Source organism: Dipodomys spectabilis, unplaced genomic scaffold (genome assembly GCF_019054845.1).
Source record: "Dipodomys spectabilis isolate Male_0828 unplaced genomic scaffold, ASM1905484v1 ptg000234l, whole genome shotgun sequence".
Lineage (NCBI taxonomy): Eukaryota > Metazoa > Chordata > Mammalia > Rodentia > Heteromyidae > Dipodomys > Dipodomys spectabilis.
This window is the reverse complement of record NW_024870911.1, coordinates 119,967-146,684: the sequence shown is the minus strand read 5'-3', so window position 1 is coordinate 146,684 and position 26,718 is coordinate 119,967. Positions and strand designations below refer to the sequence as shown.

At 35.2% G+C, this 26,718-nt stretch overlaps 1 protein-coding gene and 1 non-coding gene across 19 annotated transcripts in view; one reads left to right on the top strand and one right to left on the bottom strand.

Annotated features, from left to right (window-relative positions):
• Positions 1-26,718, bottom strand: part of Ppfia2 (PTPRF interacting protein alpha 2) — a 271,881-nt gene that overhangs the window by 166,136 nt on the left and 79,027 nt on the right. The window lies entirely within an intron of this gene.
• On the top strand, positions 24,047-24,172 carry LOC122124446. The gene has a single exon (XR_006150557.1). It is a non-coding gene; the product is annotated as a U6atac minor spliceosomal RNA (small nuclear RNA).

Below are 26,718 nucleotides of genomic sequence, written 5' to 3'. Positions count from 1 at the left end.
TTATTGTGAAAATACTGTACAGAGGGGTTACAATTACATGGGCAAGATAATGAGCACATTTCTTATCAAGCATTGTAGCCTCCTCCTTTGGTTCCCCTTCCCATCCCATCTCCCCTCATCCAACCCTCCCCCCCCCCACCAAAGTTGTAAAGTTCGTTTTCAACATAACTACTTGTACATCTCATTGTTGCCATGCGTCCACCTGTATCCCTATTTAAACGATTTGTTTTTCCCTTCCACTCCACAAATTATAACAACATCAAATACAGTGAAAGCAGGGGTTATACCGTGGGGGAGGGACATACAAAGCAACAAAGAAATAATCTTATAAATGTGTTAGAAACACATGAAAGAAAAAAAAACATTTGAATACATATCTTAGGGTTCATTTCCCTAACATCACCTTAACTGACCTTTTCTGCTTGACTCAGACATATCATGATATGTTTATTTGTGCCTGGTGCATGTTTAAGGTGATAGATGAAATGCATTGTGTAGCTACAGTTTTCTACAAAAACTAGGTTTTTAAAAAATTCTTTTCACTTCTTTAGTACTTTTTTCTTCAAACCTCAAAACTAAAAGCAGCAACAGAACATCTATCAACATAAATGGAGTGATTTTTATCTGCTAGGCGGTATGTTCAATTAATTCATTTACTCTTCTATCCATAATATATAAAGGAAAATGAGGTTGAGAATAATTGGATAACTTACTTATTAAGATCACAAAGCTGGCAGTGATCAGAGCTAGAATTCTAGTCTCTCTGGCTCAAACTCCAACTTCATAATCGTTGTAATACACATCCTCCCTATACCACAGACTTAGCACCAAAACACCCCTCTAGCTTCTACAGAGAGTAACTTGCTCAAGCAATGGAACATATTATGTGAATTAAATAACTTTCATTGGCTTATATTTGATTTTAGTAACTTTGTGTATTTTACCTACAATTCTAGACAGTTAAGTTTGGAGAACTTTCAGAAATAGAGGGCACATTTCCTGTTTGATGCTGCTGTCTGCACACAAAATCCAACATCTTGTCAATCTACCAAAGTGTTCCACTGGCATGCAATAGAAATAGAAGGTTGTATCACTAACAATTGCAATGATTTAATTTTAAACATACTGGAATAAACACAAACAAAATTTGTTTCCGTTCATTCCTATATGTAATAATTGTTAAAAAAAAAAACAGTTATTTCAGAGACAATGAATTTTGGTGTCAAAAGGCCACATATTCATTATTGCTAATGATGTCTCATTTTCTTCCTTGTTCTGTGAACCATATCTTTGAGCCATGACTTTTCTAAATTTTATCTGTCAAGTTGACCCTGATTTCTCAACTGTGGCTTTAGTGTGTAAATTGACTTGACTCCAGCTTCTGACCTTTGCTTCTCGTAATCAGATTAATTCAGGTAAAGCTGCTTCAGAAAAGAGGTCAAAACCCTGGTCAATAATAGAAATTGCCCTACTTTGATCGGTTCTCAACACAGGAGCAGGTAGGAAATCCTGTTCACACCAAACAGCTCAGATCATCTGCTACCTGCTGCCCACAATATTCCAGTGATTACAAAGGCTTCTCACATCACCATAGTAAAAATTAAAGAAAGACAGACAGTTATTGCTCACAGTCTCCTGCACTGTTTGTACCTCCTTTTCAGATCCCATCATTATCTTTGCCCTAGTCTATACTCTCATCATTGAACATAGCAGCATTCTTTCCATAGGATATTTTCACTCATCATTTCTTATAGTTGATCTCTCTACTTGGTTGTTGACATTGACATTCCCCACTCCCCAGTAAAGTCTTCTTTACTCTCTTTCTGGGCTTCTCATCTCTACTGCCCTGGTTCATACACTGATGAAGACAATGTCAAAAGCCTTCCAGTCGCCTTTCTATCTCTTGAGATTTACCTGCTCCATGTATTTCTTCTTAAAGCAAAATTATATCTCTAGACCCTAGGTGTATTCCTCAGAGTCAAGGACAAAAGCAAGAAAAAGTCAGACTAGTCCCCATTGTCCACAAGGCAAGTTCTCCACAGCCTGATTCTTGTGATATTTGCCAAAGGCCTAGCTGGCACATTCTAGATTCATAGGACTACTCACGGTTTTTATTTTCATTGCCAAAGAACAAAAACAACCTTGTAAATCCTACAAAAAACTTTATCACTAACCTATATCCTCAGTCCTCTTTTGTTATATTGTTCATAAGAATAAATTTTATTAATGACAGAGTAAAATGAAAAGTATTTTTAGACATTCATGTATTTTTATAACCTTCAAGTCAATCAGAACAGAATTATAGTCCTTGAACAAAATTTAATACTTCTCTGGGGTTCTTGGTAATTGACAGATAGCGTATGTTTTTCTCTACTTTCAAATCTTCTATTTTTAAAATTGACCTCAAAATCTAAATAATGTATGCAAATGCCTCTGCATAAATATAAAATATTATTTCATATAGAACCTACAATGTAGAAAAATCTGGGACAGACTAAGTAGTGCTTAGTCCCCAAACTCATTAAAAAAAATCTTTAAATTGTTTAAATTTATGAGAAAGATGAAAAGAAAGCAGTTTGAGGAAAACAATATATTCAGTGTGAGATGACTGAGGTTGAGCGATTCTATCTTGGAGAGAGATTGATATTTGTTGTGAGATACTTCTTTGTCCAGTCCATAAGAAATGAACTAATAAGAAATAAGAAATAATTATTTTTATGGACTAATTATAATAAATTATACATAAATGTATGATTATAAAAATTATAAACTTATAAATAAGTTAGATGTTTCCCAACTACTTAAAATTCTTATTATTGTAGGATTCTGTTTATCTGAGGGTTGAAGCAAGAATTATGAAAAAAAGAGAGAAAATGCTCTAAAAAGGTATCTGAATATAGTCCCAGTAGTGGTAAGAAGCTTGCTTCCCTTTTCTAGAGAGACAGAAAATACAAACAAGAGCTTGTCTGACATCATTTCCTTTAGGCAAGAGCTTTCCCACATGTTCTTTAGTTGGTGTCTTATTTCTAAAGTTATTATCTTTAAGTAATTATGCAAAGGAACTTCAGTTCAGCATGTCAGTTTGCGAGTATAATGCATCTTTAGCAATGGCATCCTTATTATCATGCACATTGAATTTGAAGACTGCATTTGCCCCCTGTTCTTCTCTTCATCTGTGTCTCCCTCCTCTGGACCTAAGTTCTCCCAGCAACATAGTTTCCAGTTCTGTAGTATTCATTTTTGTTAAACTGTAATTTAGCTGTTCAAAGGAGTTACACCATTGGAATCTTGTCTATACACCATTCTTTAGACAGGATGTTTGTGTACATATTGAGCATGTATTCTTTATTCAAGTGGGTCTACAAAGCTGTTCATCAGTGACTCATATTTTCTGTAATGTTGCCCCATAGCTTTTGCAGGAGCGACAAATGGAACTTCCATGCTTCGATCCTACTTCCCCACCTCTACTACTATTTTTCCACACAATAAGGGGCCTCAGGTACACGCAACATGGCTCATGTATGCAAAGTCCTGTCTCCCCTACAAACCTCCTCTCCCTTGGCTTTTTGATGCTATGAATGCACATGAATGCACATGAAGAGGCCCATTGAGGCCTTAGAAGCAGACTCCCCGCCTTGGGTCAGCAGTTTTTTAAGTTCTGGTACGCAATGATGGTCTGGGAGGATGTTTAATTGGATAATCTTTTGGCTTTGGAAGTGTCAGTTCTCGTGGGGAATAATGAAGCAAAAAAGAAGCAGAGTAAGGATCAGTAAAGCACAGAGCCAAGGGCCAGGCCGCCTGGATGTCGTCTGAGCCCCCCTGTGGCAAAAGATGGTGAGCCAGTAAGTCACCCAATGCTGCTAGCATCTCAAAAATCTTGTTAGAGAATAAGGTTGAGGAAGGTAGAAGGAATGAGGTTGAGGGAACAAAAATCACCATACTTGTACTGAGGTTATAAAATAGTCCTTTTTTCAAAAAATGGAACCAATACTCATGTAACTTTCAATCTACCAACACAGCAACTGTGAAATTAGTGACTACTAAAATTAATTTTACAATGATGTGCAATGTTAGATCACTTATTACATCTCAGACTACCCAAATGTCTTCACAGGATTTTATCCCTCAATTCCAAAGGAAACATCATGAGATAGCTTTATCATAAAAACTTCAGTAACAAAATCTAGGGATTGAATATCATACATGTGAGTGGCAGAAAAGGGCCTTAAACTCACGAGATGTTTCTAGTATCTACTTGAAATTATTTATCTTCTTAAATTCATGCTAAGATCTAATCTTTTGTATATTCATCACAAAAATAAAAAAATTAGACATCCTATCCCCCAAAAGTCATAACTAGAAAGAATATAAAAGAAGACCAAGTCTGAAAACATGTCCACCTACACAAAACATTAAACTCAAGTTGAGCTAGAAGAGCTGATGTGCCTATTAAGATATTCTAATTAGCTGTCTTTTATTTTTTCTGTGCTGTTCATCTTCATCCCTTCCTTAATCTTCACATGTCAGCAGGAAAAATAGCTGTCATTACATCACCAATAGTAATTTATGAAGAAGAGAAAATTCAGGACCAGTATGATTTTCATTACAAAATGTATGACAAATTTTCTGAAAGTTGTTTACATTCATGATTTGAACATTCTTATAGTCCTTGAGAAAATAAATACTAGTTAAACTTCATAGAATTCAGAGAATAAGAAAAAAAAGGCGAGGCAAACCTTATGATAATTTTTGACCAGTAGCTGACATATTCCAAATATTGGTCAAGAGATACTGTTCATATTTTAAAGAGCATAAAGTACCTGCTAACAGTGGTGAATGTTGCTATTCAAGTATTGTTCTATTGAGAGCTGAGAGGGTATAAACTTGTGTCATATCATTTGCCAAGCAAGCAATTCTTCCTCTTGGAAAGCATTGAGAGAAAATAGTGAGAAATATAGACCAAGATTCAGGTAGAAGATGCATAGTTACATTTATTAAGATGCAACTTGTAATTATGTAGATTTGGATGGCACAGGAAAATATTTCTAAATAATGTGCTTTATAAAGTGGGGTATAAATTTAAAATATATAAAAATACAATCAAGGATGCATCAAGCTGCCTTTTTTATATTGTAGTTTCTATAAGGGAAAACATTCAATTTCCTATTTCCAGAATCTATATCCAGAATATAACCATTGTGTAATTAGAGAAAATAAAACTAACATTTGAATGTGTATTTATGTGCATATAAATATGTCACGTGTGTATATATGTTTATTCCTGATTAATAAAAGCCTTAAAGAATTCAACATTGGTGTCTGAGATTATTTTGGAACCTGCTCCTTAATGTAGAATAATCTGTTTACAGAAAAAATAGTCTACATTTCATTATATTATTGAAAAATTAATCAGAAGATTGTTCTGATTCATTTCATGAAACAATAATAGGTTAATCATAGCACAATAATTTTCTCTTATCACAGGGAATATATTTCAAGTCCCCCTATAATCCTCTGAAACCACACATCCAAGCTACGTTTTTCCTTTGTATACATATGCATGGTAACATTTAATTAATAAATTAGATATGAGATTAAAGATTACAGCTAATAATGAAGTAGAACAATTATAGCTTTAAACTCTAAGAGAAATGATGCGAATATAGTCTCTCTCCCCAAATATCTCCCTCTGCTTTCATCTTTCCCCTTAAAGGCAGTGTTTACTGCATATTAGCATATGCCAATTGCCAGCATCATTCTTATGCCTTAGGTGATAAGTAAAATAAGGGTTACTTACATACAAGCACTGTAATCTCATAACAACTGATGGATTTGCTCATCAAGATAGCTTTGCTAGTAATGGACCACAAGGCATGTAGCATATGGAGCGTGGATACGCTGGAGAGGGTTAATTGACAACCCAAGTTACAAGGATGCTGTGAGTCTTCATCATGCTATGCAGAATGGCATATTCTTCAAACTTCTGAATTGAATATTTGTTCAATTTCCCACTTAATATTTCCTCATCACATACTATTGACATCAACTAAATAATAGAAAATAATAAGAAACTGCTGTAATTGTTCAACACTGAATAAATAGTGGATGGATTTCCTTTTGTAAGCAGAATTCTTTAGGGTTTATGAAACAGGTTGGTATTTGTTCCCTGCTTTCAATCCATTTTTCTTCAATATCTATCAATGTTTGCTAACCAAGTATTGAATACATAGCTACAGTCTTATTATCCCTCACTCAGAACCACTGAGTGGCAATCCACAAACTTTGAAACAGCTACATGCTTCATACTGACACAAAAGATATTAGATGAATTGGCCTATTTCCACCTCTCCGCCTAGCTTTCACTGCTCTCTCTATGTGCATTCAACCAAAACAAAAGTACTTACAGTCCTTGAACTGTTTTTCTCCAGGCTTCGTGCTATTGTGGCCCCCAGCATGAAATACAACTTTCTTTGATATAACTTCTAATCTTTCTTCAATATTCACAATTTTCAACTTCTCTAGGAAACTCTCTCCTCTGTCACTTAGGGCTGAGTTCTGGCCTCCACAAAAGCTTCACTGAGGGCTGATACTATAGTGCCATTCCTCAAGTGACCTTGCATGGGACGGGGGCTTGCTCAAGGTCAGCTTCTCTGTTGTAGTCATCCTTACAGCTTTCCAGCATGATGCATGGCTCAGCATAGAAATTCTATATATGACTATGGACTGAATAAATTATCTCATGTTTTCAGATCAATTAATGTGGGTAAAGAGGTAGAACTTGTGAAATTACTTTACTTAGGTGCTATGTTAAATTAGGTACAAATTACAGCACTCAGATTCAGAATCAGAATGACTTAAGAGTTCAAGGAACAATTTAATTATTGAGAGCAGGCTTGCCAAAAGCTATTGAAACATAAAAAGCCCATTTAACATGGAGTTGGTTTTCTAAGGCATCTTGTAAATTAGAAACAACCCAATTTGCAAGCAGTGGACTCTTTTTCTCTTTCTAGTGAAGCACTATTTTTTGTCCATTGTGGAGCTTGAACTCAGAGCCTTGGCACTGTCCTTGAGCATCTTTGTGTTCAAGGCTAGCACTCTACCACTTGAGCCACAGTGCCAGTTCCAGTTTTTTGAGTGATTAATTGGAGATAGGAGTCTCCTGGGGATTTTTCTGCCCCACCTGGCTTTGACCATGATCTTTAGATCTTAACCTCTGAGTAGAGCTAGAATTGCAGGCTTGAGTCACTGGTGTCTAGCTAGCACCTATTTTTTAAATAAACTTGGATTATTCATTTTTCCCTATCTTTACATTGTGTGACAGTGTGTTTTAAAAACATTTACTATATCCCAAATACACCAGCACTCCTTTCCAACCTTCCATAATAATCTAGTGGGTGATGGGAAGACCTGCACATTTTTCCTTCTTTACCTTACTTGTGTAACTGTAACCCCTCGTGGAGCATCTTTACAATAAAATAAAATTTAAAAAGATTGAGAAAATATATGGTAGCATATGCATCTTACTATTTTTTAAAAAAATTCATCCACTTTATTTGTGAGTATGCTTTGTTTCTTTTCTTTTAAAAAATGATCTTTAAGTAGTTGTATGTGGAAGATGCAGCTTATAGATACAATGCAATTATATCAATGTCATCCCTTTCAAAACTCTCACTCATCCCTCCCTACCCAACTCTTCACTCTTCTTAATTTTATAGAATATTCATTGAATTCTTCTTTTTTGGGGGGGGGTCTGGTTGTGGGGCCTGAACTCTGGGCCTGAGTACTGTCCCTCAGCTCTTCGGCTAGCGCTTTACCACTTGAGCCACAGCGCCACTTCCAGCTTTTTTCTTTTTGCTTATGTGGTGCTGAGGAATCGAACCCAGGGCCTCATGCATGCAAGGCAAGCTCTCTACCACTGAGCCACTTTCCCAGCCCTCATTGAATTCTTGATTGCATTATCTGCCTCTTCTCCTCTACATTCTCCTTGATCCCACCCACCCCTTTCAAGAATTCACTTCCTGGTGTTCACTTGGTAGGTTCAAGAGAGTACTCAAATAATGCGATTCGTTAGAAAGCTAAAGCCAAAGTTCAACAAAATAAACAAGTTACCCTTTAAGATATTTTAAAATAAAAACTAAAGATTAAAATAGAATGCAAGAATGATAAATTCATACTTAAGACACTTGAGTTCCATTCTGTAGTTACAAGTAAACAATGCTAGAATTTACTAATTAAAAATGAGGACTGGGTAAAATTAAGTGCAGAACAATTAGAACTTCAAATAGGAAAAACAATATTTATTTTTTTACAACTAATCCATTTTTTAAGAAAAATGGTCAAAGTCAACAATTGGGGTCTTTCCAAATAAGACAAAAGGACAATAAATGTGAGAATACAGGTTCTCTGACTAGAGATAGTTTCCATATTTGTGAAAAGTGTCACAAATGTCACATAACATATCATGGATGCCACAAATTCACCTAAGATAAGTAAATTCACTTTTGTGAAAAGCAGCTGGGTAATATTTATCAAAAATTTAAATACAGTTAATCCTAAGTGTAATAATTTTGCTAATAATAATCTCTTCACATACATCTACAATTATTTTAATATGTACATATATCTTAACAGCAATCATTTTGCCATAATAAAATATCAATAACAATGCCAATTTATTTATGTATGCATACAAACATTAGGCTACACATTCCAGTTAAAATGTACTTTATAATAAACAGTATTTGGTCCTTGATAAACAGACGTTTAACTCAAGAGCAATGTAACTTATAAGACTATTTCCGTTTTCTTGCTAGATGAACTGAATTGTTGGCAACGGATAAGTCAAAAAGAAAAATTGAATGTAGGATAAAAATCATATTGTTTCTCATAGATTTTTGACATCACATGACATGGCTATGAACACAACCTAATAAATGGAAATAATATATGAATCCAAATGCCAAATACTCATGTTAAGAAATATACTGCATGTGTCTAATTAACAAAAAAGTCTTAAATGTTTTGCTATATAAGCCTCTCCCATTTTTCTGATGTTTGACATATGCTTCACCTATCTGCTCTTCAACATCAACTCTAATGGTCAGTCCATAACAGAACTGATGGACATCATCAAAGCAGATTATGAGCCAGCAATCATGCAGAAGAATCTTGATTTGTCTAGTCAACGATCTGATTCATAACCATATCTGAGCTACCCACTTTCAAGTTTATGTTTATGGTGAGAAACTGAGAAACATTCACTGAGAAACATCATTCATTCCTTCTCATGTCAGCTTTCTGTCTAAATAATTTGGATGCTGTTACTCGTCACTATAAGCACTTTTACCTTCACTGTTCTGAGAGTTATAGCACTCAAACACTCCACATTATTATTATAATTTTCTCTATCTGAATGCTTTTTTTATTATTTCCATGAAAACCTTGATTTCTTCTTGTTGGGTCACAATGAGGAATAGTGTCTCATAGATAGACATCACTAAATATTAAAGAATGAATTAAGGTTATAATTATTTTTGTAACCCTACCTTGATATAACTATAATACCTCTCATCACACACGAGTTGATTCAATATTTATTGAATAACTAAGTCATATAGAAAAAGCAATCATTAGTTAAGTAAACCCTTAAATCTATTTTGTCTATACATTCAAAGCCAATAGGACCAGCAGTGGTGGCATACACCTGTAATCCCAGCACTCTGGATGCTGAGGCAGGAGGATAACTAGTTTGAGGCCAGCTTGAGTTACATAGAGGGATGCTATCTTGGAAATAAACTAGCAAGTGGAAGGGTCAGTTTCATGATTAGATAATGATATAGAAGAAATATAAAAGTTTTATACTATTTTTGGTATGCAATCTACTTTGAAAATGCTCTTTTAACTTTTCCTCATAAAATTTCCCACGCTTTAATAGAAATGACCTCAAAGTAAAAATATATTTTAAAAGATTAATAATACCTAAGATAACTAATTGAATGAAATTTTAAATTAGTTTATTAAAATAACTATAGGTCATATTAATGTTGTACTGAAAGTGATTATCTTCAAATTGAGTGCACCTTCTTCAATCTGTCTTTAAGGAAGAAAATTAGTTGCCTTAAAATGCTTAAAGATTCATTGTAATTATGCCATTGAACAGTTATAATGCAGTTCCCAAATTATTAATTACATCAACTAAATCAACCGTGACAATCTATTAATAGGAAATGCAGGAGAAAATTAAATTAGTAAAATACTATTTAAACTGATTAGCTCATTATAGGGGGATTCACATTACATAAGCGTGCCCTAGGAGAGATTATTGAGAATACCATATAAGCATGCAACTTTGAGTGTTTCCAGCAATGTTGTTTTCATTGCTATAATGAGCCATCTAAGGATTTGCACTATATTGAATAGTCTGAAATTGTATACTTATTTGTCTCCACTCCTTGTATAACTAACAGGACACCAAAACAAACCCATACAATCTTTAGCTGTAGAAGCCTATCACACCAAAGCTCATGATAATAAGATTGATGATACAATTGTTACATTCACATGAGAAATTTTTGAGCGTATGTATTTGTCATTTGACTAAAGTATTCTCTGGACATTGCAAAAGACAATTACGTTTCATTTTCCTGTTTTTTTCTTTGTTAAAATAATATTGTTTGAACACTATGTATCAGGCATTTTGCTTGACAAGTGTGGCAGAATAATAAATAATAAGATAGATGTGGTGACTGAGATTCAAAGTTTTTATAACAATCAATCAAGAAAGTAGGTATGCCAGGTGCCACTGGCTCATGTCTGTAATCCTAGCTACTCAGGAGGCTGAGATCTGAGGATCACAGTTCAAAACCAGTCTGGGGCAAGAAAGTCTGTGAGACTCTTATTTCCAATTAACCGCCAGAAAATTGGAAGTGGTGCTGTGGCTCAAGTGGTAGAGCACTAGCCTTGAGCTGAAGAGCTGAGGGACAGCGCCCAGTCCCAGAATTTAAGACCCACAACTGGTCAGGAAAAAAAAGAATGTAGGCATAAAAGAGAAGGTCCAAAGATGATTAGCTCTTCTGGGAGCACACACGCATATTTTCTCTGATGTAAAAATTGGCATATTCTTAGAGCCAGTGTACTGAAAACACAGCTGGTCACCCTAAGTAAATCAACAGAAGAATGACAGTCGGCAAAGGGATTCAGTCATGTATTTACTGGTAGACTAGGGAGGGAGATGGGTTTCCGTTGAAAGATCAATGGGAATCTGATTTTTCTGTAGGGAAACAAAGATGGTAAAGGATAACATTATTGAAGAGTTATAAAATATAATAGAAGTTTCTATTTATTTCTCTACTTGTTAAAATGAAGTAGTTACACTATGGGATTTCAATTCCATGTATCAACTTGTGAGTATAATGCATCTTAATCAATGTCACGCCTCCCATTATTCTCCCTTATTTCTACTAACCCCATTCATCCCCTAAAGTTACCGAGTTCAAGGTACACATATGTATTGGACTATTATGACTGTATTTGCCCACCAACTCTCTCTTCATTTGTAAGCCTCCTTCTCCTTGACCTCCAGTTTCTTTCTACTTAAATGTTGCTCCACATTTATAGATTGCTAGAGATTCACATAAACCTAAAAAATCATAATATGAGGTTTTTTGAAAAAGAGAAGTATGAAATATTCTCAGAGAATTTACTTTTTTTCCGTGATTAAAGTTAATGGAATAATAGTAAATTAATGGATTCCTAATAAACAGTGGAAATAATGGATTCCTAGCATATTTTAGAAATTTGAGGACTCATATGAAAAAAATCTAGTCTAATGACCAGACGAAGAGCCAAAACTTCTGCATACTCTAGATCCCCAGAAAAGCAGCTTTCTTTCTTTTTTTTTTGTCGGTCGTGGAGCTTGAACTCTGGGCCTGGGCGCTGTCCTTCAGCTCTTCAGCTCAAGGTGAGCGCTCTACCACTTGAGCTACAGCGCCACTTCCGGCTTTCTGGTGGTTTATTGGAGGTAGGAGTCTCATGGTCTCTCCTGCCCGGGCTGGCTTTGAACCGCGATCCTCAGATCTCAGCCTCCTGAGTAGCTAGGATTACAGGCGTGAGCCACCAGTGCCTGGCTAGAAAAGCAGCTTTCTATACTAACTGTGGTGACTAGTAAATTTACATGTATTATCATCTATTTGGAACAGATTTATGCTGATCTTTCCCAAGCACCAGTTCTTTGGAAAAGATGCTCTGCAGTGCAGGCACTTGCATTGTGGCATCCTCAGGTTAGGGCTGTATGAATATGCAGCCATCATGTACTGTTGGTTATTTTATTAAGTGAAATACAATGAGGAGAATAAGTCAAAAAAGGTACATACTTCTGAAACATGAGTCCTTTTGTTAAAATTACTGCATATGTTGATGCAAATTTCATTTTCATTACATTATCAAGACATTCAAATAAAGTTTCTACTAACATATGTTATTAAGTTTACATTATAGCTTGTAATATAAAGAGAATTGTAAAGATGGAACTCTACAGTTATTCCATCCAAGCATAATCCAAGAATACTCTCAACTAGAAACAGGGAGTACTCTTAACTAGGAAATTAAAGGTGAATAAAAGAAAAGATGCCAACTATAACTTTTAAATAGATTTGTTTCATAATATCTTTTTGACAATATTTTTATCTACAGACATGAAACAATTCTTCAAAATATAAAAAACTGGTGAGAAGCACTATTTAAGGTATTTTTCAAGGTAGCTAATTAATTGCTTCTAAATAATTTTTAGACTACATTGTCCTTGGATACTATAACCTACACCTTACCAATCAATGAATAAATCTTGTTACAAGTACACAGATAGATGCCTGCCTTTTGGAAATATGTGAAGATCATCCTGCAGATTTTATTTGTTAAAGAAACAAAATTTACTTAGCTGTACCTGTCTTGTATGTTTAGAAGACATGTTCCATCATAATGTGTTCTATCTGAATGCTATCAATCAGTGAATCAATCAATCAGCGCTACATCTCCTTTAAGTGCAACACCTGCAGCAATATTTCTGAATGTGAAACTGTATACACTGTCTACTTTCGGGTTCCTGCTAGTTCAGCACCACAATCCATTCTACATATTCCCACAGGATTTATCCTTATAAAAGTTAACAACACTAATCCTAATGTTCTCTCCTTCATTTCACCCTCCTTCCATAACATTGTTTCTTTTCTAGCCCAAATCATTCATTCTCAGTAACTGTTAATTATGTTCCCTCTTCCCAGAACATCTTGCCACCTGTTTGCTTTGACTGAGACTTAGCTTTATTTAGAGTGTGACACTCTCCTCCATCTCTACTCATAAAGAAAATAATCTGTATTAGTGAAGATAACATAATATCTTCTGTCTCAGAGAGAGAATCTCAGTGGAGTTGCTGGAGGACTTTACTTCACACAGTCACTCCGAATCCAGGCCGGTGGAAGTCTTACCATAACTACCACATTGCTGCGAGTGTGCAAAGAGAACCAACACTGGCCTGTCAAAGGATTATAGAAGAAGATTTTTGATAGGTTACCAAACAGGTATCTGCTATTTTTGTAACCATTTTACTAACCAATTATTGGTCACATGGCTGCTGCTCATGGGAAAGGAGGATGGGATATCAACTTTGGCCATTTGTTCTGCAAAGAATGAGGAGTTTTGCTGTTGAGCTAAACAGCTCTCTTAGTTCTCTTTTTTTCAAGGACAAAAATACAGGGTTCATTGGCATTTTTCTGGTAGAAAATATATTCTCAGGACAGTAAATGGATGCCACAGCTTCTTAGACCCATCCACTTCTATGTCCTTTTCCTTATGAGAAGTTTCAGTCTACATGTGATCAACCAATCTGAAATACATGGTCTATCTCTTCACTTACTTATTTCAAAAGTTGCACTTTTTACTATATTTCTTCTACTCTCTCTACCCAAGTTTGCTTTACATATTATAATATAATATATAATACTATATATTATTTATATATTACAACTTGCTTTATATATTACTGTCCTTTGAACATTTGAGTTATTTTCAGTTTTGGAAAACTATATCTTTTCATTTAAATGACTTCTGATAATGCAGCTTATTAATGAGAATGCTTCCATAGCCTTTTAATTACCCAAACTGAGGGTGGTCTTTGTACTTTTGTCAGAGTCTACTTCTATAATATGAAATATACTGAAACAAAAAACATTTCCAATACTTGAGCAAGACATTCATCTGAATGACTCTACTCAATCTCTGTTGTTAAACTCAAATCGATCAGTCAGTGCTGTTGTGGTGGATTAGTCCCACACAGTCCTTTGACGAACTCATACCACTACTTTCTCCATGTCTAGTCCTATAGCAAACTAATGCAACTAATTAGTTTTCCCCATATGGAAAATATGTAAAGTGAATAACTTTCAGAATCATACTGAATTATGTCTGACTTTTAGAACTTTGAGCCATATAATTAGCTAGATATTCTTCTTTGATTATCTGCTGGAGCCAAAAAGCTCTTTTATTTTCCTTTTCTAAGCCTTGTTTTACCCATCAATGTACAGCCTTTGTTAATGGGGTATATGGACACTCAGTAAAAGTATGGGGCATATGTCGGCTTTTACCAAATTGCAAAGGAAGTCCTGGGAAGCCCTGATGGTGTGGAGCCATAATACATTCCACTGAGCAATTGTCAGATGAAGGCACAGAATATCTCAACCCCTAGACCTCTGCCTGATATATTCAGTAGATTCCATTCCTGCCTAGGAGACCTGTGGCAGGGTCTGTGGCCAATAACACTTTAGGGGTTGGACAACTTAGAAAAGCTATCACCCATTCTGTTCAGAATGCAAGACTTCTCTCACAGTGATCCTGCAGAGCAAAGAATTTGTCCAAAAAGATTACCATAGAACCTTGAATATCTGGACCTTGGTAGAAGCTGCATTTCATTTCTTATTTCCTACTTCTGTTTGCAATTAAAAATGTCTGCTTTTGCTCATTTTTACTGTATTTTAGAAGCACAAAACCTGTGTTCCCAACTTGAATTTACAGGATTCCCACTGGAGAACAATTTTGCTTCAGAATAAGTCATACTTTGTGTTTCATTAATATCTTATTTAGATGAGACTTCAATTGAGGATGGAAAAAGATGCACTTTTGGGTTATTGGGACAAAGCATATTGCACATCTAAGAAGGATAGGGAAAGCTGGGAGCCAGTAGCCCATGCCTGTAATCCTAACTATTCAGGAGGCTGAGACCTGAAGAGGTTCAAAGCCAACTTGGGCAAGAGTCCATGCGACTCTTCAATTAACCACCAGAAAACTGGAAATGGCACTGTGGTTCACCGTGGCAGACTGCTAGACTTAAGTTGAAGATCTGAGGGACAGCTCTCAGGCCCAGAGTTCAAGCCCCATGACCCACAAAAAGAAATCCAGGGATTTGAGGAAGCCAGTATAGAACACAGTAAATAAAATGTTTTTGTGACCTTAAAAGTTATATATTGAAATCCTAACCCCAAGGTTTTAATATTTGGAAGTAATTACTCTGGAGGTGATTCCTGAGAATTCAGTCCTCATAAATAAATGAAATGAATGACTTTGCATAAAGTAGTCTGAGACAGTCCTTTCTACCTGCTATCATGTGAGGTTATAGTGAGAAGAGAGCCATTTATAAACAAGAAAACTGGCATTCACCACATGTTGAATGTGCTGGTTCCTCGATGGTGGGCTTCTTGACCTCCAAAATTATGAGGGAAATTCCAGCTATTAATAAATTTCCACATTTATGGTATCTTGTAGTAATCTTAGTAACCTTAGTTGACAGTTTTCTCCCTATTTATACAGCCATTCTGGCTTTCTTAGTAGATAGAACCAAGGGTCAGGGTCATGATCCTGAGAGATAGATCTGTTACTCATTTTCTATATATTAATTTATATAGATGGGACCTGTGACTTCTAACCAGTAGAGTAAATGTGGAGAGATGTATGCATGCATGTGTGCATCTATGTATGTATGTATGTATGCATGCATGCATGTATGTATATATGTATGTATGTATCTATCTATCTATCTATCCATCTATCTATCTATCTATCTATGTGGTAGAACTGGGGTTTAAACACAGGGCTTTGTACATGTTAGCCACGTCCTCTACCACTAAATCCACATGTGTAGTTCTTTTTGCTTTAGGTATTTCTCAAATAGGGTCTGGTATTTTTGCCTAGGCCAGCCTTTGGCCACAATCCTTCTGCTCACTACTCCCATCCCCTCCCAACAATATCTGGGATTTTAGGAGCTCAACATCATGCCTGGCTATTTATTGAGCTAGAGCTCTCAGTAGTGTTTATACCTGAGGCTGGACTAGAACTGTCATTCTTCTGGTCTCCCTCTCCTGAATAGATGGATTACAAATGTGTTCAAGCCAGAAAAAGGTGAAGAGAATATTTTTGCCAGTCCTGGGGCTTGAACTCAGGGCATAAACACTGTCCCTGAGCTTCTTTGTGCTCAAGGCTAGCTCTCTACCACTTGAGCCTCAGTGCCACTTCTGGCCTTTTCTGTTTATATGGTGCTGAGGAATCAAACCCAAAGGCTTCATGAATGCTAGACAAGCATTCTACTGCTAAGCTCCATTCCCAGCCTTGGTGAAGAGAATTTTGCATCTGAAGTTGAGTTTCTGAAGTTAGTTGTGCTGTAAATTAAAGGATTATTACCCTCAATGATTTTAAGTCAGGTGATATATTTTTTAAAGCAGAGAGATTCTGTACACCTTTTAGTGTAAAGTGATGCTCTTGACAAATGAAAATTGCAGGTGGCCATAAGTAGCTGAGAGCATCATTACTGCAATTACAGGAGCCTGAATTCTGCCAATTCTCTATGAGCTTGAGAGATGATGCCAAGCTCCAATGAGAACTCTGATGAACACATCTTGATTATGGGTTGCGAGACTTTTTGAGCAGAAGACCTGACTTGGTCACTTAGTCCAAGGATACATAAATGCATGTTGCCTTGTGTTGCTGAAACTGTAGTGTTTCATTTCTCAGAACTAGCAAAGCAATTCAGATTAGATAGATAGATAGATAGATAGATAGATAGATAGATAGATAGATAGATAGATAGATAGATAGATAGATAGATAGATAATAAAGACAGAGACAGAGAGAAAAAAGAGAGATACATGCTTATATTCTCCTAGAAGAACTGGACTCTGACTTGATTTCCACCCTTGATACCATGTAATTGTTTTTCATTTATGTATTCCTAGTGAGACTGACTTATTTGAAGGCAGGAACAATAGGTCATTTATAAAATTCAGTATATTATTGAATATTTTCTTATATATATATATTCTCACCATTCTTGTGAATCAATCTAGTAATTGGTAAAAAGAAATAAAATAAGAAAATCAAGAGTTCATTATACAAATTTAAGTCTCAGTAATGCATATTTCTTGGTATTTCTCCTTCCTTAATTCTCATAGTTTTATAGTTGTTGTTAACTTCTAACTACATCTCAGGTAACTTGAAGGAAACCAATTAATTTTCTAAGTTCTTAGAACTTTTGTTTTAACCTGAGATACAATCTTTTTTTTTATAGTTGTGTAGTCTCAGACATTGACTTACAGATGTGACCTTAATGTATCTCCTGGTTGGAAGGCAAGAACCATAAAGTATTCTTTCTCTTGCTATGCCACAGAAGCTTGCAGTTGTCTAGCTTCTAAAAGAGGCAGAATAGAATCAGTCACTTTTACCTCTTCTTGGATGGAGGGGGCATCATGTAGGACAGGCACACATTATGGAAACAGAAGAACAAGTTAATGTATTGTTGATTATATCACTGATTACATAGTGTGAATCATACCTTATTTCTGGATTTCATTTACCAACAAAACTCTTGATTTAAAGCCAATATTAGTTGGGATATTGTTGCTAAAACACGATGTTCTAACTGATATGAATTCTAAAGCTTTATTGTCCTGGCATCACTGTAACTTGATATAAAGATAAAATATTTGGTTGTTTCAACTACTTATTGACAAGATGTTAGAAACTAGAATTTATAATTTTGATCTTTTAAAATACATCCTCATATGAGCATAGAAATCGAGAAGTATGACTTACTAAAATTAATATGAATTTATAGACAAACACAATTATACATTTATAATATATTTAATTGAATTTTTATATCTAGTTTCTATATCAAATTGTTCTAGAAAATTTTAGTTTATTAATGAGTAGTTTATATTGTAATTCAAAACAGTATTCATATTTTAGAATTATGATAATAAAATTATACTTATATTCCAATATGGAGATATAACTCAGAGATTAAAATGATAAATTACACTGAAAGAATTTAATAAGAATCAAAGCCATATGATAGTACCAAAGCTCATGAGAAATTCATTTAAAGCTGCAAATTTGTGATGGCAAGGAGGACTATGTTCAGAATTTCATTCCAACCATATGATCCATTATCTCTTATCATTTCTTGAATCATACATATACTGTCTATGAATTAGACTACTTGATATCTTGTAACAATTGTCAGCATTGTAAAAAAGGACATGGAAAATGACCATGAAACCAGAATTGGGTGTAACCCATCATTACTTTCCTTTCTGTACTGAACAACTGCTATCATGATACAAATTTGGCTATCCTAAATAACGCGTCAGTCATCTTCCAGTCTTCTATTTGTCACCACCCCGTTTGCTCCTTCCATTTAGAATAAAATTTATGGAGGTTGTCTCTACTTGTACTTACTTCCCACTTTTCTTAGTCTCTTTTAATCTTTCCTAACTGAATTCATTTTGGTAAGGTCCATAGTGAACATACTCCCATATCAACTCTCAAAATTTCTTTTTTCTTTTAACTCAAATGGAACTTTCACAAGTAAGCCTTTCCAGAAACCTTGAGTGTTTTCTGCTTTACTTTTCTTTAGTGTTGAATGATCAACTGGTCTACTATATATTTCTAACAAATAGAATGTGGGTATTCCTCACATTAGGTGTTAGTAAACTAGATCTTTGAACATTAACTAGACTTAATAAAATAGTAAGTACAGGACCCTTATGAATGGTATTAGTGTCTTTATAGTGTCTTTATAGTGTCTTTATTCCAGTATCTGGCATATGATGTTTTAAGTCATCTTGTAAGAACAAAAAACTGTTGAGCCCTCACCAAACAACTATGTTTTTAATTTAGACTTCCAAGTTTCCAGAATTATGAGAGATAACATTCTATTTTTCATGAACTACCAATCATATGTAAGGTTTTTTCCAGTCGTCTGAAAGGAATGAAACAATGTATATGTATGTATGTATGTATGTATATATATATATATATACACGGATATATATATATATATATATATGATCACTAAAATGGGTCATTTTCAGGATGCAAGACTATAGAATAGTGCCTGGTCATTAATACAAACTCATTATTAAATTATTTTTATTATTTTTAAGTGGCTGTCCAAAGGAATTGCATTTAAAAAGCAGTTTTTGAATACAATGCATCTTGATCAATGTCACCCCTTTCAACATCCTATGGACCTACCCCTTCCTTTGCTATTCTTAATTTTGTAGGATATACATTGAATTTCTGACTGAATATTTTGTTGAATAAATAAGAGCATACTGTTGGTCCAACGAGGAAAATAGAGCAATACCATCTGGACACAGAGGAAGGAAGATTTATCATGAAATAGACAGGTCACCTGAGAAGGGTCAAGATCTCAGATAGTGATAGCCAGGTGGGCAACAGGAATTCAGGGGGTCTACAAAAGACACCAAGTTCCACCTTTCAGAATAGAATTGGCTGCAACATCAACTCTGCATGATTCTATATGTATTTCATTCGATATGTCTTTCTATATGTATTTCATTCTAGAGATAGAATCTATTTTGAGGTATGCAGATTTATAAGTAGAAACAACAATGCATCGTCTCTAGGTACAAAACAAAAATGAAAGCAGTTTCTGAGAATATTGAAGAACCTGTACTCAAATCAAATTTTCTAGCACACAGTTGTTCATCCATAGCCAGCACTACTTTGCAATTGTCTATGACCATGGAATATAATTTAGGTTCACTAATTTGTACATAACTAAATAAATAAAGAGAAATATGACACCAGTAACAGAAACAGACACTACAAAAAGTGTGTTAAAAGCATTTCCATAGCAACATCAGAATAATTATCACTATAATAAGCTGTAGAAGAAATGTGTTAAAGCTAAGCTTTATTTTTCCCGGAATCATGCGACTGCAGTGCTCACCCACACAACAGAATTAGCAACGCGTACAACAGAAAATTATATTTTATGTATAAAATAGTCATTGAACATTGTGCAATTATGTAGAACACAAGAAACATAGAAATATATTTTATATTAACAGCACTGGAAACAGATAATTGTGGTATTTTTTAGAAATAAGATGTATTATAGTTTAGTATTACCTTTCTAAAATTCACACTGCCACTAAAGTCCAAAATTTAAGAGAATTATTAGCCCAAATCAAATTTCTTACTTTGTCTTTCATTACTGAAATGATTTTCTTTTCAACATTTACAGGTTCTTCTGAAACAAAAAGACACAGACTATCACAGTTATTGCATCAGAAGCAGAGATTAATGACAACCCAAATGAAATTTGAGTTTATGTGGTTTCTCTAGACAAAGAAAATACTACCAAAATAAATACTTATTTATGTGAAGAATTTATTCTTTTTTTCTTTTGTTGGTCATGGGGCCTGAACTCTGGTCCTGGGCACTGTCCCTAAGCCCTTCAGTTCAAGGCTAGCGCTCTACCACTTGAGCCACAGCATCACTTCTGGCTTTTTCTAGCTTTTTCTGTGGTGCTGAGGAACCGAACCCAGGCCCTCCTGCATGCGAGGCAAGCACCCTACCACTGAGCCACCTTCACAGCCCTCTATGTGAAGAATTTAAACCATAAAGCATAAAGAATTTTTTTTAAGAAAAACAACACTTGAGGTGGTTGGCTAATATTTCATTTACTGCTTCACCATCTAGGGAGTCACATTGGAGTAACATTGTATTTTTATTTAATTGTTTTTATAAAGGTGATAAACAGAGGGGGTTACAGTTAAGTAAATAAGGTAATGAGTACATTTCTTTTTTCAACAGTGTCACCCCATTTTCTCCCATTTCCCCTAAACCTTCCCCCAAGTTGTATAGTTCATTCTCAACATAAGTGTCTCGTGATTATCACTGTTGCGTTTGCTCGCCTTCTGTCTCACCATTTCTGTGCTTCCCCTTAACCTCCCACAAACAGATAAAGTTACACACAAGACAAAAGATCCAGAAAACAAAAACAGTGACAAAGAAGAAAAAAGAGAAAAGCCAGACAACAAAAAAACTCTCTTGTTTCCATTTCATGGAGTTCCTTTTGATAAACATCATTTCATATGATCACCATATAGCTATTAAGCCTTCATGATCCTCTCTAAGAAGATCCTCCTTTGGTCTCACTATGTGAATCTCTAGAGACTTATATAATTTTTCATGTCTAAGTGCACTTTTTTGTCTTTTACCTTCCAGTGTGTTTTAGATGAATAGGCACATTCTAATTACAGCAAATGAGGAAATCATGCAACTTGGGTTTTGGGGGGTCTGGCTTACTTCATTTAATAGAATTTTTTTCAAGTCTTTCCATTTCCTTACAAATGGTACATTTTCATTCTTTCTGATGTGTGTGTGTACGTGTGTGTGTGTGTGTGTGTGTGTGTGTGTGTGTGTGTGTGTGTGTGTTTATCACATTTTCTTGATCTATTTGCCTACTGGGGGACATGTAGGTTAATTCCATATATTTGAATGGTAAGCAATGTACATGGATATGGTGGAAGATTCATTGTGGCCTTGTTTGTGGTCTATTGGACAAATGCCTAGGAGTGGAATTGCTGGGTCACAGGGAAACTCTAGATCTTGGCTGCAAGGACAACTGCAGATCCCAGCAACTAAAGCAGAGATTCTACTGACATACTCCATACTGCACTTTGGGAGACAACCAAACTGGGCAACCCTTAAGAAAAGGTTTTATCTTAGATATATTGTCTACAGTAATTGCTAAGTCTGTTTCTTAGCTGTTTGCATGCCTAATTCTGTTTATATCAATTTTTTCCTGAATTTATATTTTCTGTTATCTTCAAACTAAAATCATTTTAATTTTACATTTCCCAATCCTTAAAAATAATAGGCAATTAATCAAAAACAAAGAAAAGGTGGAGGAAAGAGGGAACATAAGACATGAAAAGTCAACTTAAAAAGCAAAATCCAATCCATCAAGGAACGACTTTACAGGGAGAACATAAGTTTTCCATTCCTGGGTAAAAGTGATGTTACCTATATATCAGCAAGTATACTGTGCTGTATCAGTGGAATATTCCTAGAAAATGACTCTCTAGATGACTAGCTAACCACTGCTCCCTTGTTCAAATCCAAGTGATCATATTTTATACATGGTCCACAATTTTTTTTCACTTTTGAGTGGAGGCCAAGGGTTTTAAAAATATTATTACATGATTAGCAGAAACTGCATAAAATTTTCATTTCAGTGGCCATAAACAAAGTTTTATTAGAACATGATGTGGCCATGAATTTCTCTAGGCTTCGACTTCCAGAAGTTCCAGGTAATGTCAATATGATTCTACAGAAAATTTTGTGAAAATTTTGTCTGGGCAAACTTTGAGAAATACCTATTCAGAACAAAAAGAGCAATTTTAGGATTCTTGCTTTGGTGTTTCAAGATAGGGAGAGTATTATAAGGAAGGCAGAATAAAATTTAGGTAACTCTTCAGTCTAAAAATTTGTAAGCTCCAATCATCTTTTGTAACAGTTGATTGAGATGTGATGATGTGATGTGAGAGATAGAAGCCTTTTTGAATAGAATAGGTATTGGAAACCTAAGAGTGGCTCTCAGAGTTAAAAGAGCAACTTTACAACAGTTATTTAGAATTTGTGAAGTTTAAGTGGAGACTCATTGTGGCAATTGTGAAGGGCAAAAACCAAACCAAACAAAACAAAACACTCAGAATATGAGCAGAATGCCATCTTCTGCTCAGCTCCAACTCTGATTCACATACTTACTAATCAGTTAAAAGAACAGTGTCACAAACACTAAGTACATGTAGAATAAGCCTGAGGTAAGAGGAAAACTAACAACCTAGAAGTTCTAACAGAGCCACATCCTATTCATCTGTTTAAGAAGAAATCTCTGCATATTCGGATTATGTCTTTGTAATATTCTGTGAATCATGTTCTCATTTATTAGTGATAGAAGTCAGCCTTATGATTCTACTTTAGAATACATAATTGAGAATGCATAATTGAGAATCATGACTGAGAGCTTGTGAAAATATTATCATACTTGCAAGTGATTGTGGTACATATACACAATGGAATTCTATGCCTCCATCAAAAAGAATGGCATTGCCCCAATTGTTAGGAAATAGAAAGACTTGGAAAAAATATTAAGTGAAGTAAGCCAGGCCCAAAGAAACATAGGTCCCGCGGTTTCTGTTATTTGCAATTACTAGTATATGTCTGAGACAAGCAGAAAAGGTCAAATAAGTTGAAGTTAGGCAAAATGAACCGCAAGATAAGTTCTCAAATGTTTTTTTCTTTCTTGCTATTGTTTCTAATATATTTATAAGATGATTTCTTTGTTGCTTTGTATGTCCCTCCCCCACGTTATAGCCCCTGCTTTCACTGTATTTGATGTTGGTATAATTTGTGGAAGAGAAGGGCTAAAACAAACTGTTTAAATAGGGATACAGGTGGACCCATTGCAACAATGAGATGTACAAGTCGTTATGTCGAAAAACTAACTTTACAACTTTGGTGGTGGGGGGGGGGGGTTGGAGGGATGGGAAAGAGAAACAAAGGAGGAGGCAACAATGCTTGATAAGAAATGTACTCATTATCTTGCCCATGTAATTGTAACCCCTCTGTACGGTATTTTCACAATAAAAAAAATTAAAGAAAAAAGAACTATTTAAGAGAATTTAGGGTGTTGTATGAAAGGAGAGAAGGTTAGCACTCCCCTTGACAAGGATGGAAGAGGCCCTTGGGCCTGACAACACGCATACGGTTAAGGCATTGCCACCTACTTCGTGGCATCTAACCATCGTTTTTCTAGTATATGTATGAGTCAAGCGGAAAAGGTCAGATAATGTGATGTCAGGAAAATGAACCCTTAGATATGTATTTTAATGTTTTTTTCTTTCATGCATGTGTTTCTAACGCATTTATAAGATTATCTCTTTGTTGCTTTGTATGTCCCTCCCCCACAGTATAACCCCTGCTTTCACTATATTTGATGTCAGTATAACTTGTGGAGGAGATGGGGAAAAACCAGTTGTTTAAGGATACAGGTGGACCTGTTGCAACAATGAGAAGTACAAGTTGTCATGTCCAAAACGAGCTTTACAACGTCGGGGGGGGGGGGGGGGGGGGGGGGAAGGGAGGGAAGGAGAAGGATTGGGATGGGGGGCGGGGAGGCTGGGAAGGGATGTGAAGGGTAAACCAAAGGAGGAGGCTGCAATGCTTGGTAAGAAATGTACGCATTATCCTGCCCATGTAATTGTAACCCCTCTGTACAGTACATTCACAAATAAAATAAAATTAAATTAAAAAAAAAAGAGAATTTAGGCTTCCATGTATTAGACTCCAAAAGTTTAAATGTAAATTAAAGAATTTAGAATACATGTTAAGTTACAATATATCTAGACATTGCATATGCTTCCCTCTGGAGAACCGTAGAAGAGTGAAAAGGACTGATAATTAAGTAGTAACAATGGAAGAGAAACGTGATAGTATAAAAATAATATCCCATGAAATCATAGAAAAAGAAAATCAAACCTAACTTTTGGTTACTAGACAGATCAACTAAAGGTTAAGTGAAATTTTGAACAAAAATGAAGAATTCCTCTGAGTATTAATGTTGACTTTTATTCAAACTGAATAAAAACAAAGCACAGCTAACTAATGATGAGCAAGGAGATGTCAATAATTGGTAACCAGCAAGTGATAAGGACATAGGATAAAGGAAGACAAGGTGTGCTTTCCTAGGAATTTCATGGGATATCTGAATAAAAAAAGATTTTCTGCTAAACCGGAAGCTTGTTGAGTTTATCTCTTATACTTTATATAAGACAATCACTTAGATTGGAAACACTGTAAGAGAACAAGACTGGAAGCAAAGAGAAAAATTCACAGGTTATAATATAAAAACAGTGCTGATAACATAGAGAAGAGCAAATCAAATTTAAAAGAAGCTTAAAGATCAACTCCCTACATTTGGTGATTCACTTCTGGAAGTAACTAATAGTTAATTAAGGATATATGAATTGGGGAATCAATGATGGTCAAATTTCCCAGAGATGTTCTTGCCTCATTCCTAAAAGCTCAGTATTCAATGTAATTATTTCTCTCCATCCACAACTTTTGGCACAGTAGTTGAGTCAAAAAATACCATCTGAAATAAAGACCACCATAAAATTTGCTGGACAGAAACTTATGTTTTCAGTGATCTGGCTTTAATGGATGAGCTAATCCAATCAGATAGAGATTAAGAGATTGTTAGATGTGTGCTGTAGGCTTTCCCAATGGAAATTATGCACATGTGCAAGCTGATCACTAAGTCAATTGTAGAGAAAGGAAGATAAAGCACAGAAAACAGGAAAGTGAGATGAGAAGCATGTGATCCTAGGAGACTGTAGAAACAGCTCAGCTCCTACAGACTTGCCACTTGCCACGAAGCCAAATAATCATTCTGCTATGATCCTTGAAATCTGAGAGTCCATATTTGTATATATTCCTATTTGTTATTATTGATGAATGCAGGGAGTATTAAAAGCAAAAATTTGCACACTCAAATGATAATCCATTGGCAAGTATTAGTAGATCAGAATTCTGAGGTATTTGTCTATTTGAATGAAAATGAAATAAAATGACATAGATCCTGTATATTTAAATCTGACTTTAGGAACACAAAGAAACAATTGCTTATCCATACTCATCATTTTTCCCCACAAATATTATCTTGGGAATGCCTTGTTCACAAATTGACTTATGCACATTGGGCACACATGAATGCACTTACAAACAATATACACCAGCATACTGTGTTTAAAATTTGCATAAAATACCTGCCATTTTCACCTAACATTAAGCCTTTGAAATTGGACAGTGTTGATGCTAAATAGTCTCCTATGATAAGAAGAGAGCAGTTGATTTCGACTTCACACAGAATGTAAGGTTGTTTTCACTTTCATGTCCTCCTATTTAACACAGACAGTGCACTGGCAGGCGTTTTCTGCTTTTAATGATAACTATTCAAATGAATTCAGCTGTAGAAAATTGTCCATGGCACATTCTAATCTGACAGCTCTGTCCATGTGCTCCTCCTCAACAGCTGTCCTTCCCCATGCAAGATCACTTTTATGTAAAATCAATATTTCCATGAGAAATTCCCATAGGAAGAGGCTGTCTTTTGTGAAGGGAAATAAATTTCTAAAGCAAAGTCATAAACCCTAAGAAGTATCCAATAAAGTAAATCAGTTTTGGTGCCTTTCCATGTAAAAATTAAGATATTGTTTTCTTTGCTTTGCACGGTACAGACTGGGGAACAAAATTGGCACTATTCATCTCATTATTCCCTATTTTTAATCAGATTATGGC